This window comes from Canis lupus, chromosome 15 (genome assembly GCF_011100685.1).
Source record: "Canis lupus familiaris isolate Mischka breed German Shepherd chromosome 15, alternate assembly UU_Cfam_GSD_1.0, whole genome shotgun sequence".
NCBI lineage: Eukaryota > Metazoa > Chordata > Mammalia > Carnivora > Canidae > Canis > Canis lupus.
In genome coordinates this window covers 45,358,892-45,381,602 of record NC_049236.1, presented here as the reverse complement: position 1 = coordinate 45,381,602, position 22,711 = coordinate 45,358,892, and the positions used below count along the sequence as shown (strand labels likewise).

At 36.4% G+C, this 22,711-nt stretch overlaps 1 pseudogene; it reads right to left on the bottom strand.

The window, feature by feature from the left end:
• Nucleotides 1-1,821: 1,821 nt before the first annotated feature.
• LOC119869398 overlaps nt 1,822-22,711 on the bottom strand; it is a 37,845-nt pseudogene continuing 16,955 nt past the window's right edge.

The following is a 22,711-nucleotide window of genomic DNA, read 5'->3' as shown; positions in this document are numbered from 1 at the left end:
ATATTTTCACCGGCAAATAGGATTCCAGCTTTTCTGCATTCTTCCAACACTCGTGATTGTTCAACCTATTTGGGTACAAAGAATGAGATGCTGATACATTTTACAATACGGATGAACTTTTAAAACATTAGGCTAAGTGAAAAAAGCCAGACACAAGATGCCACATATTGTCTGAGTTTGTTTATAGGAAATGCCAGAATAGGAAAAATACAGAAGCAGAAAGTGTACTAATGGTTACCTGAGACAGGGGACTTAAGAGGAAATAGAGAGCGATTCCTAATGGGTGTGGAGCTTCTTTGTTCTGAGATCACGTTGTGGTAATGATTGCACGCTTCTATGAAGATACAAAAATTGCTGGTTGTACATTTTTAAAAGGATATGTTTTGTGGTATGTGAATGATATCTCAATAAAGCTACTATTTGTAAAAACAACAATAAAAAATAATATAGGATATTGATAGCACCCTATTTCATGTGTGCCATCAAGATTAAAATGAGTTAATATTTAAAAATGCTTAAATAAAAATACTTGACCTACAGTAAGTGATAAATAAGAGACTTTCTCATCAAGGTAAAAGTTCACATTTTTTTTTGATATACCCCTCCCCACACTCCAAACACATTGTGTTAATAGCACAAAAATAATTTATAATATATACAACCAATAAAATATTACTATTTAGAATGTAATAAATTACACAAATAAATAGGAAAGACCAATACTATGTAAAAATGGCCAACTTATAAGAATAGACGTTCATAGGCTAAGAACTCCAAAAAGTCAAGAAAAATATGATAATATAATTACCTTGCAGTTAATCAAGAAAATACATAGTAAAATAACAAGATACATTTTATATGCATCCAATTTGGCAAAAATAAACAAAATTCTAATAACCCCAAGTATTTGTGAGAACGTGGAGAAGTAGAACAAACCCTTTAGAAAGCAAGTGGACACTATTTAGTAAAGTCAAAGATACTTATACCCTATGAATTGCAGAGCACATACTCTAAAGAAACTCTCTCATATATGCCTAACAAAACAAACATTATTGCATCTTTGTTTATATAATGAAAAACTGGAAATATCTGTTATTATGAGATTAAATATATTGTGAATACAATGGAAACCATATACAGCAGCTAATGAACTAGGATTATATCAACACAGACAAATCTCCAAAAACAGAATTTTGTATAAAAATAAATGCCTCAAAGATATGCATACATTATAACATTTCAACAAAATTTTAAAAATGTAAAACAATGCTATTTATTTTACATGTGGATGTGTGTGTGTGTGTGTGTGTGTGTGTGTGTGTGTGGCTAAAGAACAAAAGCAAACTGAGGATAATTAACAACAAATTCAAGAAAACGATTACTTTTTACTTAGTCATTTTATTATTCATACCACAGTCACATTTAATTGGCAGAACAGTTCCCATGAGTATGTCCCATGACAGAGAAATGTCACACAAGGAAAAATAGTGAAGGTTTTCATAAAGTTTGAGGAGAGAAGTGCCAGGACACCAGGCTGGCTGCAGCAAACCTCACACAGTAGTGCAGAGGTGAGTGAACCAAGGGTACTCCAGCAGTAGGTGGCCTACATGTGTTGCTTGAGGCCACTGCTGTTTCCTGAGAAGAATTTCCTAATATTCTTGTAAGTAGATCACTCGTAACACAGATGTAAATGGGGCAATGTGCCACTTCTGCAGAATAAACCTGACAAATTCTGGGGCATGGCCTACTAATCTCATGTGATAAATGGTTGCTGAATTATGATTCTGCAAATGTATTCCCATAACCATATATTCAGGGAAATTTTACAACCAGTGAAATTCTTGGGCCAAAAGATAAACAGTCAAATGTAAAGAAATGGTGCCATGTTAGGGCTTCTGAAAGAGCCAGAGCAGGAAAGATTGTTCAACCAGAAGATCCTTGCCCTTCTCTTCAGCCAAAGATCCATAGACGCCATCACTTCTCCAGCTGCCCTCCATTGCTCCAAGTCCTTCTCCAATTTTTCCTTGAGAATCTTTTTCTTCTGAATTTTCTTTAACCTATTGAACTCTTCTCAGTCTCTCTCATCCAGATCTGTGATGATATGAGCCAGGGTACTTTCAGTCTGGGGAATGATGACATGTTCAGTGGCATTTACACACCTGATGGTTCTCTTAATAGCTTCATGCAAAATAGCAAAGGAAGTCTGAGAAGAAGCTACTTCCACTGCTTTGGCTTAATTCTTTTGGCTAAACTAGTCAGTTCACAGTTGTTGGTTTGTCCCTTCAGGTAATGTTCAAATTGCTGGCAGAGTAACACCAGCTGCATTATTTTTCTTCTCTGGAAGTCTCACTTGGGATTGTAGATAACTGTGTTGCAGAAGTCCCTTGCTGTGAACATGGCCTCAGCAAATGAAAAGGGAGCTTCTCTCATCACTTCACCCATCAGCATCTTAGTCTCTATTATCTTCTTTAGGATCTGTTGAAATGGAAGAGTTAAGGCATCAGAAGTTTTCTTCAGGAGGTTTCAACCTGTCTGAGCATTCATGACACTCTGGTGCCACTCAAGAGGGGAAGATTTCAGTTTGGTCTTTGTGACTGGATTGCGGGACATTGATAGTTTGGCTGCAATAGTTCCCAGCCCGAGTCTCCCTCCACCCGAGTCAGCTGGTGGTATCAGGACAGTGCTTACTCTTCCGGAGGGAAGGAGGAAAGTGAAATCAGGGAGGGACAAATGGAGATAGCAATGATATCTGTAATGTTGCAGTTCTTGAAAAATGAAGTAACTGAAGTAAACAGAATAATATAAAGATTTGATAAAGGTAAATGGTGGGAACACAGGTAGATATTACATTTTACAAAGTTATCTATATAATAAAAAATAACTTTTAAAAAATAAGATTTACCAAAAATTTCATGCCCTCCAGTCCCCAAGCAAAAAGGTTTTTTCAAACAAATGCACTACTTTCTCTAATTTTTTTCTTGATATTTCATTCATTTGTGATTTAAATTCTTCCCTATTAGCCTCAATGATAAGTACCTTTGATTATAATTAACTATTTAATTAAGAAATAATTTTTAAAACTTTTATAAAAGAGATCCTTTTATATTTACATAGTTATAAAGCATACCCTTTTATAAAGGTTAATATACAATATAAATTATTACCAATTTGCAATAAAGTTCCTTCCATACACTGAATTTTTGTTATGAATGTATACTCCAATTGCTGTTCCATTTTCAGACTTTCTGCAGAGTATTTTTAACAGTATAGACATTTTTAATATTGTTCAATGATTTAAGGAGGAAATTGCTCAAATCTTGACATATTTTTTAGTCACAATTTATTCAATTTAGATTAACCTACCCTTTAAAAAAATATTATTGCTATGATTGACCTGTGAGCCTTTTGGTAGACATAAATAAGAAAAAGAATAGTCTTTGCTCTTTCTTTATCCAGTTAATCCACCAGAAGCAATTTAAGTCAAAAAGCTTAGGAATAATTAAATTTTAAAGCAAAAATATATGGAGAAATATAAGCTTCAGATTTTGATACAATAATCTAGCTAACAAAGGATATGGAATGGGATTAGGAAAATCATGGTCACTCTTATAATGTACAGGATGAATAGATCTCTTTTTTTTTTTTCAAACCATCCAGATTAACAAATTAATTTTTTCTTGTGGTTATCTAGTTGGTTGAAAAACGTTAAGGAGATTGCTTTGTGAGGACACTGTAACAGGCACTGCATACATATTTTTTAATAGGCCATATAATCTCTCCTATTAAGGAGTATACATAGGAGTGAGGAGTAAAGACTCCATAAAGAACACTGGAAACAATCATAATGCAAAACATTAGCAAATTAATCAACTCCAGGATCTTATTTCTAATATGTGATTCAAATTGCAAGGAAATTACACATCACTATATTTTTATATCTATAGCACAAAATAGTGGCGGAATTAGGAGGTAGTTGAGAAGTTTGGGTTTGGCGCCCCAGCCTTGAAATTTTGTCATGGTTTCTCTTCAACAGCTCTATTTCTTCAAGGTTATATTTATTTATTTATTTATTTTTAAATTTTTTTTTATTTATTTATGATAGTCACATCAGAGAGAGAGAGAGAGAGAGAGGCAGAGACACAGGCAGAGGGAGAAGCAGGCTCCGTGCACCGGGAGCCCGACGTGGGATTTGATCCCGGGTCTCCAGGATCGCGCCCTGGGCCAAAGGCAGGCACCAAACCGCTGCGCCACCCAGGGATCCCCTCAAGGTTATATTTATATACTTAATGTACACTATGTGCCAGATACTGTTATAAGCATGTTAGAAATAATAATTCATTTCTATAAATAAGATTAGAGTTAAAAGATGCAATAAGACATGACCCCAAATCTCAGTGGCTCATAACAACGTGTATATCTCACTTATCTGTTGACTTTGACTGTGGCTCTGCTTCATGCCCTCTTTACTCCAGGATTCAGGCTGAAGGAACCCCTATCTGAGACATTGCCATTCTCACAGCACAAAGGAGAGAGAGTGGTGAAAATATATGTTGTATCTTAAAGGGTTTTTTGCTTATAAGTTATATATATATAACATATATGTATATATCACATTCGAAGGCCAAAAAAAGATGGCTTGGTCAAGTCTGACAATGGAGCAAAGATGAGTAATCTTCCCAGGAAGAAGAGCCATGAAAATTGAAAATGTTACAGTGTACCATCATCATAGCAAGTATATAAGCAAAGATATGATTATTATTATCCCCATTTTACAGTTGAGGTAACTGAAGCATTAGGATATTAAGTAGCCTGATGAGGACCACACAAACGCTCATAAGTAGCAGAGCCAGGATTTGACACTCAGGCAATTCATGGTCTTAACAACTATTCTACACTGATTCCCTAATGTTCTTGAACATAGCCAGGATTTGACACTCAGGCAATTCATGGTCTTAACAATTATACTACACTGATTCCCTATGTTCTTGAACTATTATTTTCATTTCTTCATCAAAATTCTGAAGTTCATTCACACAGAAATATTTGACAGGTAAAAGTTTTAATAGACACTCTCCCAAAGGAATTTGCATTTTAAGGCAATAAAGTCTTAAGATAAAGGTAGAGTTCAGACAGCTGGAGTTCAGAAGCTTAGTGGAAAATGCAGCCTTTCCAATGCATCTGAAATGACATCTAATAACCAGCCCCTTATTCTGTGTATATACAATCCCTCAACTGCTTTGCTTGAGGTCTATGCTCCAATATCACCTATTCAGACAGGCCTTTCTTCAAAATCCTATCTTTAAAAACACATATGCATCATTATTACCACAATAGCTACCTCTTTTATTCATTATACCACTCCTCTGCCTTCTTTTTCCTTCATAGGATACTAATTTTATCTTATACAGTTACTTTTTTATTTCCCTATTATTTGTTTCCCTCACTGTTGTGACTTCGTTAAATTAACATTTGTTAAGTAGAGCACATGGTGCCAGATGGCGAGCAATAAAAGACCACAAGAGAAATTAAAATAGAGAAGTTCATTACTGACAGGTCCTAGAGGAAGTACACAGCATGCCTAGAGGGACCACATGGGGGGAAGTCGAGGCAGGGTGCACTCAGAAAGAGGTAGCACCTGGGGCATGTGCCTTTATTAGGGTCTATGGGTTGAATACTTTGGAATTCCCAGACTAAGGCTGGATTGGTCAATTTAAACCAAAGGGGCTTTGTAAGCCCCATGGCTGTCTTATATAAGAGACATGCCAGGGTAAGGCCCTCTTATGAGGAAGATAATTTACTGTGAGGGGTTTTGGGGAAGCTTTATCAGGAATTTACAATTACCTATGAGTCTGTTATCAAGGGCATGTGCTTATATGAGGGAATGTCCAGGCTGGTTGGCCAAACAAAATGGATGCCAAGGCAGCAATACCATAGAGTAGCTTAGCTAAACTCTCAACGTCTACTAATTCATACGTCCTATGAGGGTGTAAACATTGTTCATCTTATCACTGTTGTAATCACAGCACCAGGACAGGAACTGGCATATGGTACATTCTTAATAAATATTTGTTGAATGAATAGATGAATGAATGTATGAGCTAATGAATGAATAAACTCAATATTTCCTACCCATAAAAGTGGAGTAAGACTAGCTATGCAAGAAATAGTAGAGCAAAGCTCAAAGGACCCCAGCAAGACATTCTTCTTGTCATTAAGAACAATAACTTTTATTGAATGCCAGCTGTGTGTCTGTGTCAAATGCCATGACTACAAAGAAATATAAAATAAAGATCCATCCCTGAGGCTCACAATGTAATTAAGGAAATAGAATATACTTACAAAGAAATTAATAATAATAGAAGGTAATAATTTAATGATTTGTAAAATATTTCAAGTGATACAAGATGTTTCAACTTCATGAAAATAGGTATGTGTGTATAAATGTATATGAGAAATTTTTGTGATTTTCACAAATAAATGTGATTTAGTGAAAAAAAGCCACAGCAGAATTATCATGACCAAAGGGATCTGTCAGTAATTTATTGTGTTTTACAACATACCACTCAAGAGCTTTCAAAAGAAGAAAAAAATCCAGTCTATCCAAAATATATCAAACCATTGTCCAACATAAAATAATAAATTATTAGACATGAAAAATTAAGAAATCATGATCCATAACCAAGAAAATAGCAAGCAATAGACACAGACCTGAGATGATCCAGATGTTACTATCAGCAGATAAGAACTTTAAAGCAGATTTTACAGATTTGTTCACAGGTTTAAAGGAAAGATGATCATCGTAAGTAAACATGTGAGCAATCTTAGCAGAGAAATAGAAACTATTAAAAAAAGAGCTGTAGGGAAGTCCTAGAACTGAAAATTATGCTGATGCATATCATAAATTATTAGATAGGCTTAACAGTATGTTGGAGGCTGCAGAGAAAGTTATAGTGAACTTAAAGCAAATCAAAAGGAACTATCCAACAGAACAGAGAAAAAAATGATTGAAAAAAATTAATGGACACTCAGTTACCTGTAGGATAATATAAAATGGTCTAATATGTATAGTGTCACTACAGTCCCAGATGGAGAGGAGAGATAAGACAAAAATATATATATTTTTTACAAATAATAGCCAAAATTTTCCAAATGTGTTGAAAAACATTGCTTAGAGAACCAATAAGCTTAGTGAACTCCAAACAAAATAAATTCAAAGGGGAAAAAAACTAGGTACATCAAACTGCTGAGAGCTAAAGTTAAACAGTAAATCTAAAAGTACTCAGAGGAAAAAAGATACAGAATATATAATAACACAAAGGAAGACTTTGCATCAGAAATAATGGCAGTCATAAGACAATTGAATGACATTTTTAAACCACTAAAGGAAAGGGTGTCTGGGTAGCTCAGCTAGTTAAGCATCTGACTCTTGATTTTGGCTCAGGACATGATCACAGAGATCGAATCCTGAGTAAGGCTCCAGGCTTAATGCAGAGTCTTTCTGGGAGTCTCTTCCTCTCCCTGTGCCCCTCTCCACCCCCCACTCAACGTAGGCACTCTCTCTCTCTCAAAAATAAAATAAAATAACTTTTAAATAAACTGTTGAAGGAAAAAACGGTTAAAATAAAACTCTATATTTAGTGAATATATCCCAAATGGGTGGAATAAAGATATTTGAAAATGAAAAAAACAAACGAAACAACACATTCAAAAACCAGGAGCCCTCCCTCCTGCTGATTAACCTATTGTGAAAATAAATTCAAACCACAGTTTGGCAGCAACCCAGGTGGCTCAGTGGTTTAGCACCACCTTCATCCCAGGGCCTGATCCTGGAGATCCGGGATCAGGTCCCACGTCGAGCTCCCTGCATGGAGCCTGCTTCCTGTGTCTCCACCATTCTGTGTGTGTGTGTGTGTGTGTGTGTGTGTGTGTGTGTGTGTGTGTCTCATGAATAAATAAATTCTTTTTTTTTAATTTTTTAAAAACCACAGTTTGGGAAAAATTATTCACAATACAAATATATGACATAGGTCTTTTAAAAAAGATTTTATTTATGTATTCATGAGAGACACAGGGAGAAAAGCAGAGACATAGGCAGATGGAAGAAGTAGGCTCCCCATAGGAAACATGATGCAGGACTCAACCCCAGGACCAGATACTCAATCAATGAGCCACCCAGGTGCTCCAACATAGGTCTTATATCTAGAATATAGAAAGAACTCATACAACTCGGTAATAGCAAGATACACATTCCAATTTATTCAATAAGCAAAAGACTTGAACAGACACTTCACCAAAGAGTATTTTTGAATAGACAAGCACATGGAAAGATGTTCAAAATAACTAGTCATCAGGATAATGCAAATTAAATGAAACAATGAGATATTATTTGATGCTCACTAAATGGCTAATATTTAAAAACTGGCACCCTTAAACACTGGGCAGGGATGTGGAGCAACTGGAACTCTCATGCACTGCTAATGGGAATGTAAAATGGCCAAACCACTTTGGAAATAATTTGGCAGTTTCTCATCAATTTAAATATATTCTTACCATATTACCCTTCATTCCACTTTCATGCACTTATCAAGAGAAATCTAAATGACTTGTATGTGAATATTTACAGCAGTTTTATCCATAATATACAAAAAATGAAAACAACCCAATGACCACCAACAGTACAATGGCTTAACAAATTGTGGAATATCTACACTATAAAATATTACTCAACAATAAAAAATTATTAATTATAGATATACATAAAGTGTGAATAAATTTCAAAAACATTATATTGAGCAAAAAAAGCCAGGCACAAAAGAGTATACACCCAATGGATTTACTTATTTAAGATTCAAGAACATAGAGAACTGACTTATAATGAGAGAAAGCAAAACAGTGGTTGCTTCCAGTAGGTAGGAAATAATAGACAGGGGCCACAGGGAACTTTCTGAGGTGACATAAATATTCTATATATTGATTAGCTATTGGTTAATACGGTCATACATTTTTCAAAAATCACTGAATTGTACATTTGATCTGTTTTGCTGTATGTAAACTAAAGTGTTTTTCAAAAAACAAAAACCACAGCAGAATTTTCAGATGAATTGTAACCTAGTGTTAAACTTTATGAGGAAAAGCAGAACTTACAAATACTCAAGACACTGTTGAAGAAGGAGGAGGAGAAAAGCGAGGAAAATACTTTTTGCACATAAAAGCCAAGATTTATTATAAACCTATTGTAATTTTTTTAAGATTTTGTTTATTTCGAGAGAAAGGCAGAGACACAGGCAGAAGGAGAAGCAGAAAGCCCGATGTGGGACTCGATCCCGGGACCCAGGGTCATGACCTGGGCCAAAGGCAGACGCTCAACCCCTGAGCCACCCAGGGGCCCCAAACCTATTATAATTTTTAAATGTGGCATTTGTGAAGGGAGAAATTGACCTATGGAATAGAATAGAGAGGCTGCAAACAGAATCACACACAAATGGAACCTTGGTTTATGCTGGAGATGGCATTGAAAATCACTAAAACGATATCTGATGAATAGTACAGGAAGAGTTGGTCATTCAAGTTAATATAGAATACACACATAAAAGATTGATTCTGAGTTGACTGGAGATTTAAATGTGATGAGCAAAACATGAAAAATTATTAGAAAAAGTATAACAGAATATTCTTATGATCTCATGTTGGAAAGAACTTTTCAAACAAAAGATATTGATAGATTTGATGGATTAAATTTTAGATTTCTGTCAAAAGACTCCAAAAGCAGAGTGGGAAAAAATTACAAAACGAGTAATAGAACAAGAATAAACTAAATTTATGAAGAACTCTTATAAAACTATAAGAAAAAGCACAAATACTCTCCTCCAAAATGGACAAAGTCCAGTAAATATGTCACAGAGAAGAAATAACAAAACAAACAGCAACAAAGAAAAACCCAGAGGAAAAGATCAACCTTATTAGCAGCATTACGAGTTCTCCCTTTCTTATGTACTATGTGCTGCGGGAGTGATACCCTAAAGACATAGAGCTGTGCCAAATTATGGCGTGATGCAAAAGAAGCAAATGTGAAGATCAATGTTCAGCTAAAACTATGACCCAGACCTGAGTTCACTATCATAATTGAACTTCTCAGATGTCAGAATCTTGGAATTTTACCCAAAAGTAATTTCTACTGGAATTTTATCATTAAAACCAGTAGCAAATTCTTAAAAATTTGACACAGTAAAAGGAGAATATTTTATCAGTACTGTCAACTGAAAGATTGCTCCTGTGCTCACCATAAACTCATGTATGATATGAAATAGAAGCGTCCTTGCAACTGAGGTTGATAGAGAAGCGTGTCATTTTAGGAGTTTCTCATTTTTCCTTATCTTCCTTGATTCTGTATATTCTTTGTTATACCTAGATTAAAGATGGTTTATCACAGGTATTGTACATGATTTAGGTTGTTTTCTCACCTGGTGGAATTTTAACAAAGCAAACTTTTTGCTTTGTTTTGCTTTTTATCCATTCCTCAAGCTGTAAAGAATTTCCAAAGTGAACTTTTTCCTGAAAAACTCATAGCCTAATGAAATTAAGTGACAAGAAAATAAAAACACTATAAAATAAAAATAATTTGAGGGGCACCTGGGTGGTTCAGTTGATTAAGCATCTGACTCTTGATTTCTGCTGCTTGGATCATGAACTCAGGATTGTGAGATGGAGCTCTGCATTGAGCTGTGTGCTAGGCATGGAGCCTGCTTAGAATTCTCTCTCTCCCTCTGCCCCTTCTATCTCTTAAAAATAAATAAATATATAGACTTCTTCATTAAAAATACATATAATAATAATTTGAAAGATTTTTTAAATTAATATTTGAATACTGATACAGCTCCAAAGACTAATTCTACTCTTCATAATATGATTTCTATTATTCTTTCTTATGTTATTTAAATTTTATAAATATTTACTCAGTCTAAGAGAACATAATTTCTTCCTAATGTTATCTAGCTAATATATGCTCCTTTACTTTAAATCTATTTCCTTATAAATTTATTACCTAAAATCTTCTGATTATTTTTGTATTAAAGCTAGCAATCTGCACAATCATCATTAAATATTGCCCTATTTTACTCTTGCAATAACATTTACATTTGTATTTCAAAGAGTTGATAGACTACCATTTTAAATCTATAGACATATTTTTCATTCCAAAACACATGTAGAATATATATCTACATTTGAAAGAAAATATTTAGATAGTAGAAATAAATCTGAATTATATGCTTTGTTCCTGTTGCTGGCATTGTTATGCAGATTCAGTGTGATAGTAACCTATATGATCACATTGCTGATTTTGCAAACATATAGAATGACAATTGAAGTAAGTATTTGGCCTTCATTGGACTTAGGCTAAACCAAAGACGAAAATTTTGGCCAAATACTTAAGCTAACACCAAACCATGGATGCATCTCTAAAAGGAAGTATGAAAAACATCTATTTCCTAGACAGCAACTTATCTTAAATCCACATAAATATATACACAAATTCTTTATCTTCAAACTTTAAATTTGCCCAGATACAAAAAAAACAGAGATTAGACATAAAGATGCTCAGTGGATCATGCTATTGTTATTCTTGTTCTCCTTGATAACAATGATTTATTCTCATCCATGCTGCACTGCCACTAATAAACACAGAAGCCTCTAGGCAACCACCACACATAGCCATAGCCCATCCCAACATATATTCCCGGCATGGTCATTGTACTGCCTCAGAATGTCTTGGACTTTATTTAAAACACACACACACACACACACACACACACACACACCCCAAGATGTCAATTTCACTTAAAAAGGGGCAGGGCAGACACCTGGGTGACTCAGCCGCTGAGCATCTGCCTTCAGCTCAGGGCGTGATCCCTGGGAGCTGGGATGGAGTCCCACATCGGGCTCCTTGCAGGGAGCCTACTTCTCCCTCTGCCTATGATCTGCCTCTCTCTGTGTGTCTCTCATGAATAAATAAATAAAATCTTTAAAAAATGGCGGGGGTTGGTTAGGGAAGTAGGAAAGGGAAGTGTGCTTGGCTGGCTCAGGCAGTGGAGCATGTGACTCTTGATCAGGTTGTGGGTTTGAGCCTCACATTGGGTGTAGAGATTACTTAAAAATAAAATTCAAAACAACAAAACAACAACAACAACAAAATGGGCACCTGGGTGGCTCAGGCGGGTAAGCATCTACCTTCAGCTCAGGTCATGATCTCAGGGTCCTGGGATGGAGCAGACACCAGGCTCTCTGCTCAGCAGGGAGTCTGTTTGTTTCTCCTCCTCTGTGTGCTCTCTCTCTCTCACTCTCACTCTCTCTCAAATAAAATCTAAAAAAAAAAAAGAATGAACTTGGACAACATGGGCTTCATTGTGAATTATGAATAAAAGAATAAAAATGTTTATTGAAGGCATAAAAGGTTTGATATGAACAGGAATCATCTGGCTAGAAGCAAAATGGTAAAAATAGAAAGGAAAGACGGACTGAACAATGTTTACAATAGTTTATCTCAGTTGATGCACTATTCTAAAGCAAACAAACTTCCACTTGTGGCAGTGGAAACCTAATTGACTCAAAATAGATTGTGCACATAACAAAAATGAATAACTGGCCTGGACTCTTCAGATCCCACTCTTTCAAATTGCCCAATACTAACAGAGTACCAGGAGTATGGCTCTCAAACATTTTGGTTTCAGTGGGCTTCAGACTCTAAAAAAGTTACTGAGTTATATGTACTGATACTTACCATATTAAAAATTGAAGCAAAAATTTTAAATATGTATTTATTTTAAAGTAACATTGATATTCCATTACATGTTAATACAAATGGCACATTTTTAGGAAAATAACTGTTTTCCAAAATAAAAGATGTAGTGAGAAGTTTTATATTTTGCAAATATCTTTAATAGAACTTAATAAAAGGCTTAACAGAACACAGCTGGACTCTTATAATTGCTTCTGAATTCAATCTGTTAGCAATACACTGTTTGAAAGTATATGAGGAAAATCCAACAGATATTCTCTTGGAAAAAGATGGAGTATTTAACAGTCTTCAGACAACTATGGCTACTCTTCTTTGATGATATACCAAAATTTGACAAATGGCTTTTTTAAAGTTGGAGGATGGGCAGCCCCTGTGGCTTAGCAGTTTAGCACCACCTTCAGCCCAGGGTGTGATCCTGGAGACCGGGATTCAAGTCCCACGTCAGGCTCCCTGCATGGAGCCTGCTTCTCCCTCCGCCTGTTTCTCTGCCCCTCTCTCTCTTTCTCTATTTATTTTAAAAATAATAATAAAGTTGGAGGATGGACACCACACTGCTTTAAGACTTAAGAGTAATCAAGGCAGTGTGGTATTGGGGGAAAAAAAAGAACAATAGAACAGAATAGAGAGCCCAGAAATAGATTCGCATAACATAGTCAAATGATCTCTGACAAAGGATAAAGGACAATAAAATAGAACAAAAACAGTCTTTCAACAAATAGGTCTGGAACAACTGAATATCCAGATTAATCTGGACTCAGACCTCAAACCCTTCACAAAAACTAACTCAGAATGGATGATAGACCTAAATACAAAATGCAAAACTATGAAACTGCTAGAACATAACATAGGAGAAAATATATATGACCTTGGAGATGGTGGTAACTTTTTAGATACAACACCAAGTCATGATCCATGAAAGAAAGAAAGCATTACTAAGTGGGACTTCATTAAAAAAAAAAAAAAATGCCCTGCAAAAGAGAATATCAAGAGAATAAGAAGCCCAGACTGGGAGAAATAATTTGAAAAGTCACTTCTGTTAAAGGACTGTTAGGCAAAATATACAGAGAATTCTTAAAACTCAATAAGAAAAAAAAACTAATTAAATTTTGGGCCAAAGACCTGACCAGACACCTCACCGAAAAAGATGTACAGGTGGCAAAATAGCAAAAGAAAAGATGCTTTACATTATGCGCCATCAGAGAACTGCAAATTAAAACAAGAAAACACTACACACCTATTAGAATGGCCAAAATCCAAAACATTGACAATACCAAATGCTACTGAGTATGCAGAGCCACAGGAAGTCTCAGACATTGTTGGTGGGAATGCACAGCCATTTTGGATGATAGTTTGGCAGTTTCTGAAAAAAAACTAAACATATTCTTCCATACAATCCGGCAATCATGATCCTTGGTATTTACCCAAAGGAGTTAAAAACTTATGTCCCCACAAAAATCTGCACAGGGCTGTTGATAGCAGCTTTATGTATAATTAGCAAAACTTGAAAACAAGTAGGCTGTCAAATTAAGAAATTCAATTGGTAGTTTGAAAATAATTTAAGCAGTTTGCTCTTTTAAAGGAAGTACCGAGTATTCTTCATTGATGATATACTTTAGCAGAAGTAGAGAAAATTACTTTGGGATCCAGGAATTTGTAAACACTCCTGAAGTTGCTCAAAGTGCTTACATTGAGTTACTGCTTCAATTATTCTCCATTAATTTAGTACATCCAGACAATGGAATATTACTCAGCACTAAAATGACTTCTCAAGCCATGAAAAGACATGAAAGGACCTTAAATGCATTACTATCATATGAAAGAAGTCAATCTGAAAAGGCTACATACTGTTGATGCCAACTATACATATACGACATCCTGGGAAAAGCAAAACTGGAGACTGTACAAAGATCAGGGCTTGCGGGGAGGAGGGATGAATAAGCAAAGCACAGAGAATGTTTAGGGCAGTGAGAATACTCTGTATGGTACTGTAAGGTGGATGTGTGTCAACATACATCTGTCCAAACTCAGAGAAGGAGCCAAGGGTGAGAATCCTAACATAAACTACTGAATTTGGGTGATTGTGATGTGTCAATGTAGGTTCATCAGCAGTAACAAATGTCCCACTCTGGTGAGGGATGTTGGTGACGGAGGAGGCTATGCACGCGTGGGGGCAGGAGTACATGGGAAACCTCTGCACACCTTCCTCTCAATTTTGCTGTAAACCTAAAACTGTTCTACAAAAAAGTTTTACATTTTTAAATTTAATTTAATTTTAAAAATCAAACAGTGGAAGTTATACATGAAAATCTAATAAAAGTGGGTTGGGGTATTAGGGGAAACAGAGACAGGAGTAAGAGCTAGACTTCAAAATGTATATTTTAGTATATGTTTAAAATTTTGTATCACATATTAATTCTCTTAATTTCCTCGAAACCAATTGTACTACCTAGTATCTAATTAATGGATAAAAGTTACACAATGTGTCCATCTATATATAGTTTTATGTTGAAAGATAAGCAGAAATACTTCATTTTCATAGACTTCCCTAGAATGCTTTTATTGATAGCCTCGTCTTTACTGCTTAAACTCATTTGGATTCTCTTCCAATACAATGTCCATACATAAAGATGAAAAGTGTAAAACTATTTTATTAGAAATATTGATTTTAAATTTAAAACTGTTGAGAATAAATTGCTTGTTTAAGAAAAGCCAGAGGGGAAATAGTGAACTAGGGTGTTCTGTGTAAATAAGCACTGTTAGGGCATGCCATTCTCCTTACGATTTCTGTGAGGAGATATTGTGCAATCAAGTGTAATTCACGTCTCTGAATCAGCTGCAGAAAATACAGAAATCTGTGGCATAGTATTGTCTTAGTCGATGTCTATCAACAACTTAAATTCATAGCACATACATAATGCCTGCATGTTCATTGTTCTTCCCTCTCATCCTCTAAATCTACTAGCAAATATTCTCTCTGAGTAAGATCACAGAACGTTTCCAGAAAACGTCTGCCACGAATTCTAAACAAAACAAAGGGAACTTTAAGTCAGGTGCGATCAGCAACGATCTGGCCTGTCAACACTCTTTAGCAAACACTGTTCTAGCTCCCCAAAGACTGGCTAACCAGTGAGCAGGAATGATTCTCCAACCCAGTATTCAAAGGAATCCTTGTCGGGGGATGATCTAAGTTCTTCCTGGCATATCCTTCAGGACACCCTAGTGTACCCTGTCTTCAAAAGCCTTCCCAGGGCTCTATGCAGCCTGAGTAGGAGAATGCTGAAGGACAGCCTCCTTTAAAAGAAAAATAAGAGTGGCTCAGTAGTTGAGCATCTGCCTTTGGCTCAGGGCATGATTCTGGGGTCCTGGGATCGAGTCCACAGGGAGCCTGCTTCTCCCTCTGCCTATGTCTCTGCCTCTGTGTGTGTGTGTGTCTCTCATGAATAAATAAATAAAATCTTAAAACGAAAAAAAAGAAAAATAAGTCAGGGCGCCTGGATGGCTCAGTCAGTTAAGCAACTACTCTTATGTCCAAAACTTGATTTCTGCTCTGGTCATGGTCTAGGGGTCCTGAGATAGAGCCCGGGGCTGGACTCTGCTCTCAGCAGGGAGTCTGCTTCTCTCTCTCTCTCCTTCTCTCTCTCTCTCTCTCTCTTCTCCTCCTCCTCTTCCTCCTCCCCCATGTTCTCTTTCTCTCTCTAAAATAAATAAATCTTTTAAAAAATAAAAGAAAAATAAGCCATGCTGTACAGGATTTCAACTGTAAGAGTGGTAATTCTCATGTTAGTCAATGCCATTAACCTGGAAGTTTTCGGCAACTATAAATATGTTAATTTCCTTATTAGGTATGTCACTTAAATATATCACTAATAACAAGAAATCATCACCTCAAAACATTTTTTTCGACTTAAACATGTAAAAAATTCCATGGTACCACATTGTCCTTTTTTAAATAAAGAGTAGAACAAAAATAATTTCGCTCTAAATCTATGAAGACTTGTGGAGCTACCATAAAGTCCTACGGAGCAAGGATTTAGGGAGGTAAGGCTACTTGTTCCTATATACCACATGGCCGCTGATAGCTGTGCTTTGAAAGTTTTTCTGGCAACTTTTGCATTTTCTCCTTTCCCTGCTATTTGCTATTGTTTCAGCTAACAATCTGTGCTGCTTCTTTTCTTTTTTATTTTCTTCTTTTTTTGTTTGGCTTTTTTTATTTTTATCTTTATTTTTTTTTTGAGAAGGAGAGACAGATTGGAGGATGAGGGTAGGGAATGGCAGGGGGAGATGGAGACAGAATCTTAAGCAGGCTCCATGTCCAACGCAGAGCCCCACACAGGGCTCCATCTCACAACCCTGAGATCACTATCTGAGCCAAAATCAAGAAACAGACACTTAACCAAATGAGACACCCAGGTGCCCCTGTGCTGCTTTTTAAAAAACACTAAGGACTAAATGGTAGCTCTCAATCCCTTACAGAACCAAATTCTTGTGCTCTGAGTAGGTCTTTGGTTTAAGGAAATATGTTATAGTTGAAATCTGGCTTTTGGAAGACAGGTAGATTTATTTAATATAATTGTAATCCTTTGCAGTAACTGTTTCAACTTCTAATCTGCCTCATATCACAAAGACAACACTAGCTATATTTAAACCAAAACTCTATGGTTACTGTTTTCTCAAGGTTGTCACTGTTTTCAAAATGGTGAACTCAGTTTCCCCAAGCGGATCCCTCAGAACAAGATATGCACAGGTGATGTAGTAAGTGGTACTACCCTTAAAACCAGGTATGGGAACCCCCTATGCTACATGCTTCTCACCATCCTCAGTGCTCTAGGTTTCCTCGCTGCCGGGGATGGGGGGATGGGGGGAAGACTTTGGATGAAGGCACTGTGCTGTTCACAAACATGCAAGCAAAACTTCTGGGTTTGGAAGAGGCCCAAGGGCAGAGAGTGGGGGACATGCTCTCCCTCCACCATCACAAAACCCCAAGGAATCCAAAAACTCTAAATGAAAGCTCCATCTTCCAGGTCATATTGAAGATGTATCAGTCAAGGAAAGAGCATGGGACATATTTGAACAATTTGTTAGCTTAATGTGTAGCTTTTAAATATATAGGTATATACTATATGAGTGCTTATTTGTACCCATGTTCCAGGAGAGCTAATGACTTATACATAAAACAAATTCTGTGAAAACAAAGAAACTGCTGGGCAGCCCAGGTGCTCAGTGGTTTAGTGCTGCCTTCAGCCCAGGGCATGATCCTGGAGACCCAGGATCGAGTCCCACCTCAGGCCCCCTGCATGGAGCCTGCTTCTCCCTCTTCTTGTGTCTCTGCCTTTCTCTCTGTGTCTCTCATAAGTAAATAAATAAAATTTTTAAAAAAAAAGAGAAACTGCTTATCTTGTTTACTGCTATATTTCCAAAACCAAACACATACCAATGACATGTTAAATGAAAAAGGTGTCTCCCAGTTTAAGGTTTAAAAATATTTGGCCTTGGGTAGCCCTGGTGGCGCAGCAGTTTGGCGCCGCCTGCAGCCCAGGGCGTGATCCTGGAGACCCTGGATCGAGTCCCACGTCGGACTCTCTGCGTGGAGCCTGCTTCTCCCTCTGCCTGTGTCTCTGCCTCTCTCTCTCTGTCTCTATGAATAAATAAATAAAATATAAAAAAATAAAAATAAAAATAAAAATATTTGGCCTTAAAAAAAATTGGCCTTTTGCAGTTCCCTTTGGAGTATTAGTAGGTTAGCACATAAAAGGCTTTGAGAATCCTGTTATTTTGACCGAATCCCTCCTCCTCTTTTACTCCAGAGACTTTCTCATATCTACTTTATGGTGGAAAACTTTTAGGAATTACTCACATCCATGGCACATATCAATCAGCCGACTTTGGGAGCATCTCAAGATACCTTGAAATAGACATAATGTACCCTCAAAATATGGTCCTAGATATAACCCAAACATTACAAAAATCTAAGAAATATGTTGGATGCTCTTGAAGGAAATAAATATAAGATTTTCTTTTTCATGAACAAATCAAGAGTTCAGTAATAGCAAAATATCAATCTTTTCTTAGAATTTTTCTACCTTGGAATTAAAGACGGATGGAGAGAAAAGAAAAGGTTACAAACCTATCATATTAAATTTAGGGTGAAGGATAAATGTCCCAAGAAGTTTTAATACTCATTCAACATCTCATTTATCAATTTAAGATGCATTTACTCCTGTTGTCACTAATCTTGATTCAAATGCTAGTCAATTTAGGATTTTTTTTTTTAGGATTTTTAATTTAAGCATGGATATGCATCATAATTAATACCGATGCTAATTATGATTAACACTTGGTATCAGTGCAAGGTAGAGTAGGACATATATCCTATAGATTTTTAATTTAAACTGAAACTACAGGGGGATCCCTGGGTGGCTCAGTGGTTTAGCACCTGCCTTTGGCCCAGGGTGCGATCCTGGAGTCCCGGGATTGAGTCCCACGTCAGGCTCCTGGAATGGGGCTTGCTTCTCCCTCCTCCCGTGTCTCTGCCTCTCTCTCCCTCTCTCTGTCTATGATAAATAAATAAATAAATAAATAAATAAATAAATAAATAAATCTATCTTAAAAAAAAAAAAGAAAAAAAAAACAAATAAACTGAAGCTACAGAGGGGCGCCTCACTGGCTCAGTCACTAAAGCGTGCAACTCTTGATCTCAGGGTTGTGAGTTCATTGCATGTAGAGATTACTTAAAAATGAAAACTCCTTTTAAAAATAAATAAATAAGTAAATAAAATGAAACTGTAGAAAAAAAAAAGTGGGAGTGTAAATTAGAACTCTTTCAGAAACAAGCCACAGAAATCCTCCTCAAACTAACAACCGCATACAAGGATTCATTGGCTCATGAACTGGAAAGGACATGGATGCCTATGATGAATGAATTGAAGAATTCAACTGTCTCCTCTGTCCTCTGTTCTTCTACTTCTTTCCTCTTTCCCTTCTCCCCTTTCCTCATTCCTCATCTTCTCACCCTTCCATCTCCCTTCATACCCCTTTGTTTTGCCCTTCTCTCCAATCGCGGAATTTCTTCCCTACATCAGGAATCCTGGTAGAAGACAGCTACAAGTCATATCCACACAGCTTAGAAAACCCACAGGATAGAATACCTCAACCTTTAGTATATAAAAACTCGAGGAAATAACTCTGGGAAATGAACTAGGGGTGGTGAAAGGGGAGGAGGGCGGGGGGTGGGGGTGAATGGGTGACGGGCACTGAGGGGAACACTTGACGGGATGAGCACTGGGTGTTATTCTGTATGTTGGTAAATTGAACACCAATAAAAAATTAATTTATTTAAAATAAAATAAAATAGCAAAGATATGGAAACAAACAAACAAAAAAACTCGAGGAAAGAAGTCTGATTGGCCTAATAACTTGAGTCGCGTACCCCAGTTAGATCAGTTAAGAGTTGGGAAGCTGCTGCTGCTTGGCAGGACCCCCTGCTCCTAATCACATCATTGGGTGAAGTAAATCAAAACAAGGCAGGTACTCTCACTGTAAGAGGAGTCAAGGGATATTTGATATACACAACTTCAGATGTCCCAAGTGTCAACTGCTAAATGTTTGGAAAGTAATTTGACCACATATACTAAGAATTGTAAATTCATGACTCCTCTCCATGCTAAGAAAATAATCCAGACTGAGAGGTCACATGTATGAAGAAGTGTACTGTAACATCCTTTACATACCAAATATTACAATCAGTCTTCTATGTGCCCAATAAAAGGAAAACAAGCAGGTAAATTATAACTTCACAATACAGCATTATGTTGCCATAATAAAGGATACTGCCTGCTGCCTAGAGCCTGTCTGCTACAAGAATTCTTAACTCAGTGAAAAAAGCAAAATAAAAATCTATATATACAATTCTTGAAAAATAAGTAGATAGAAAAGATAGAAGAAGAAACAAACTCCAAAATGTTAATAATCTTTGGGTAGTGAGGGAATGAGTTGTCTTTTATACTTCATATATCTTGTTATATTTTAAGTGTTCCATTGTTACCATATTGCCTATTACAAACATAATTTTAATGATGAAAAATTGTTAACATCAAGATCTAATAAATGATTTAAACATAAGATAGGTATTCTTTGAACTTCTCATCTTCCCAATTTTATAAAATATTTCTCAACATCAGTTATTTATTTCAAAATATTATGGCATACTCTATAGATCCAATGCCCTTTACCTACTTCAGGTAAGTGAAAAAATTGAAAAGGAACATACAGAATGAGGTATAAGCTAGTCAATCATAAGATAGAGGAAGATTTGCTTCCCTAACCCTCTAAAATCTATTCCAGTCAGAGACAAAACATCATTACACAGCATGCAGAGCAAGTCAGCTATTTAAGGATGAATTTAAATTGTGTAGAATGAAATGGAAGCAACTCTTTCTACGATTAAAGCAAGATCCAGCAGCTGTCTCCCCAACCCTACCCCATAGCTCAAACCTTCCTATCCATTGGCCCTGGGCCATGTATACCGACTTCACCTACCCTACTCCTAATCCACACATATCCCTCTTCTTGCCCAACCTCAACATAACCTATTCCCACTGTGATTCACATCACTTAAGTTTCTACTCAGGAGGATGAGGAACGTCATTAGGAACTCTCTCCTAGTGAAGAGGTGAATAGGGTGAGACAGAGCACCAGGGAAACGACAGCTTCAGAGACAGAGGCACAGCTGCCCCATCCTAGTTACACTGAAAGACAGTAAGGCTAGTTCCTTGCCATGGATTCTCAGAGTTCAGCCTCATAGCAAAATGAAAGACTGCTTCGAAACTAAGTCTGGGGACGCCTGGGTGGCTCAGCAGTTGAGCATCTGCCTTTGGCTCAAGGTGTGACTCCAGGGTTCTCGGATCGAGTCCCACATGGGGCTGCTTGGAGCCTGCTTCTCCTTCTGCCTATGTCTCTGCCTCTCTCTCTCTTTCTCCCTGTGTGTCTCTCATGAATAAATAAATAAAATCTTTAAGGAAAAAAAAAAAGAAAATAAGTCTAATGGAGGTGCAAATATAGTAAGTAGCTAATATTTGTAATAAGTTATTTACTTTTATGTTACCCTTATGTCTTACAAAGTCATCATCTGGTGAAAAGGCACATAATGTATGTTCCTTCTACCTAAAATCTAGCACCAGTTATACTGTTCGCTTGCTCTGTGACCTCAGATAAGTCACTTTGTCTATTTGTCCCTATAATATGGCAAATTTAGACTAAATGTTCCTCAAACTTATTTTGGCTGTAACATTTTAGTATTCTATGGAAGTCTTTGTTACAAAGCCTTAGCTACTATACTTCAAAACATAGGGCAAAATAAATCCAAGATCTTTTGTTATTGCTTACTAACTCTCCCCCGGGTCCTTCTCACAGGATGAATTTAAAACTCTTTCTTTTACCAATGTGCTTATTACACATACTGAGCCTTTAAGCTCAACTATAAAATCAAAATGCTAGTGTTAAAAAAAAATCACTCATTTAACATTTTGACTGAACATTTTTAGCTATTAAAATTTGGCTCTATGATAAAAATGTAAATAACCACTGTCATGTAAAATAAGTTTTATGCAAAAATCTATGCTAAGGAAAAAAGAAGGAGTTTTTGGGAGATTGAATAAGAGGAACAGAATGTATAAGGAGGGACACTAGAGACAGAAGACCTGAAGGAAGGAGAGAAGGAAGCCGTTTACCTTTAGATAATGTGGGAACAGGCATTTAAGTCCAAATTACTAGAGCTCAGTTTAAACTCTATCATTTGTATTTGCAAAATTACACCTGGTAAATCACCTTTTGTCATGTTTATATCGTAAGTAATGTTCTACTAAATCCCTCATACAATAAATGAAGACCGGATTCTCTTTAGTTACACACACTTGTGCTTCT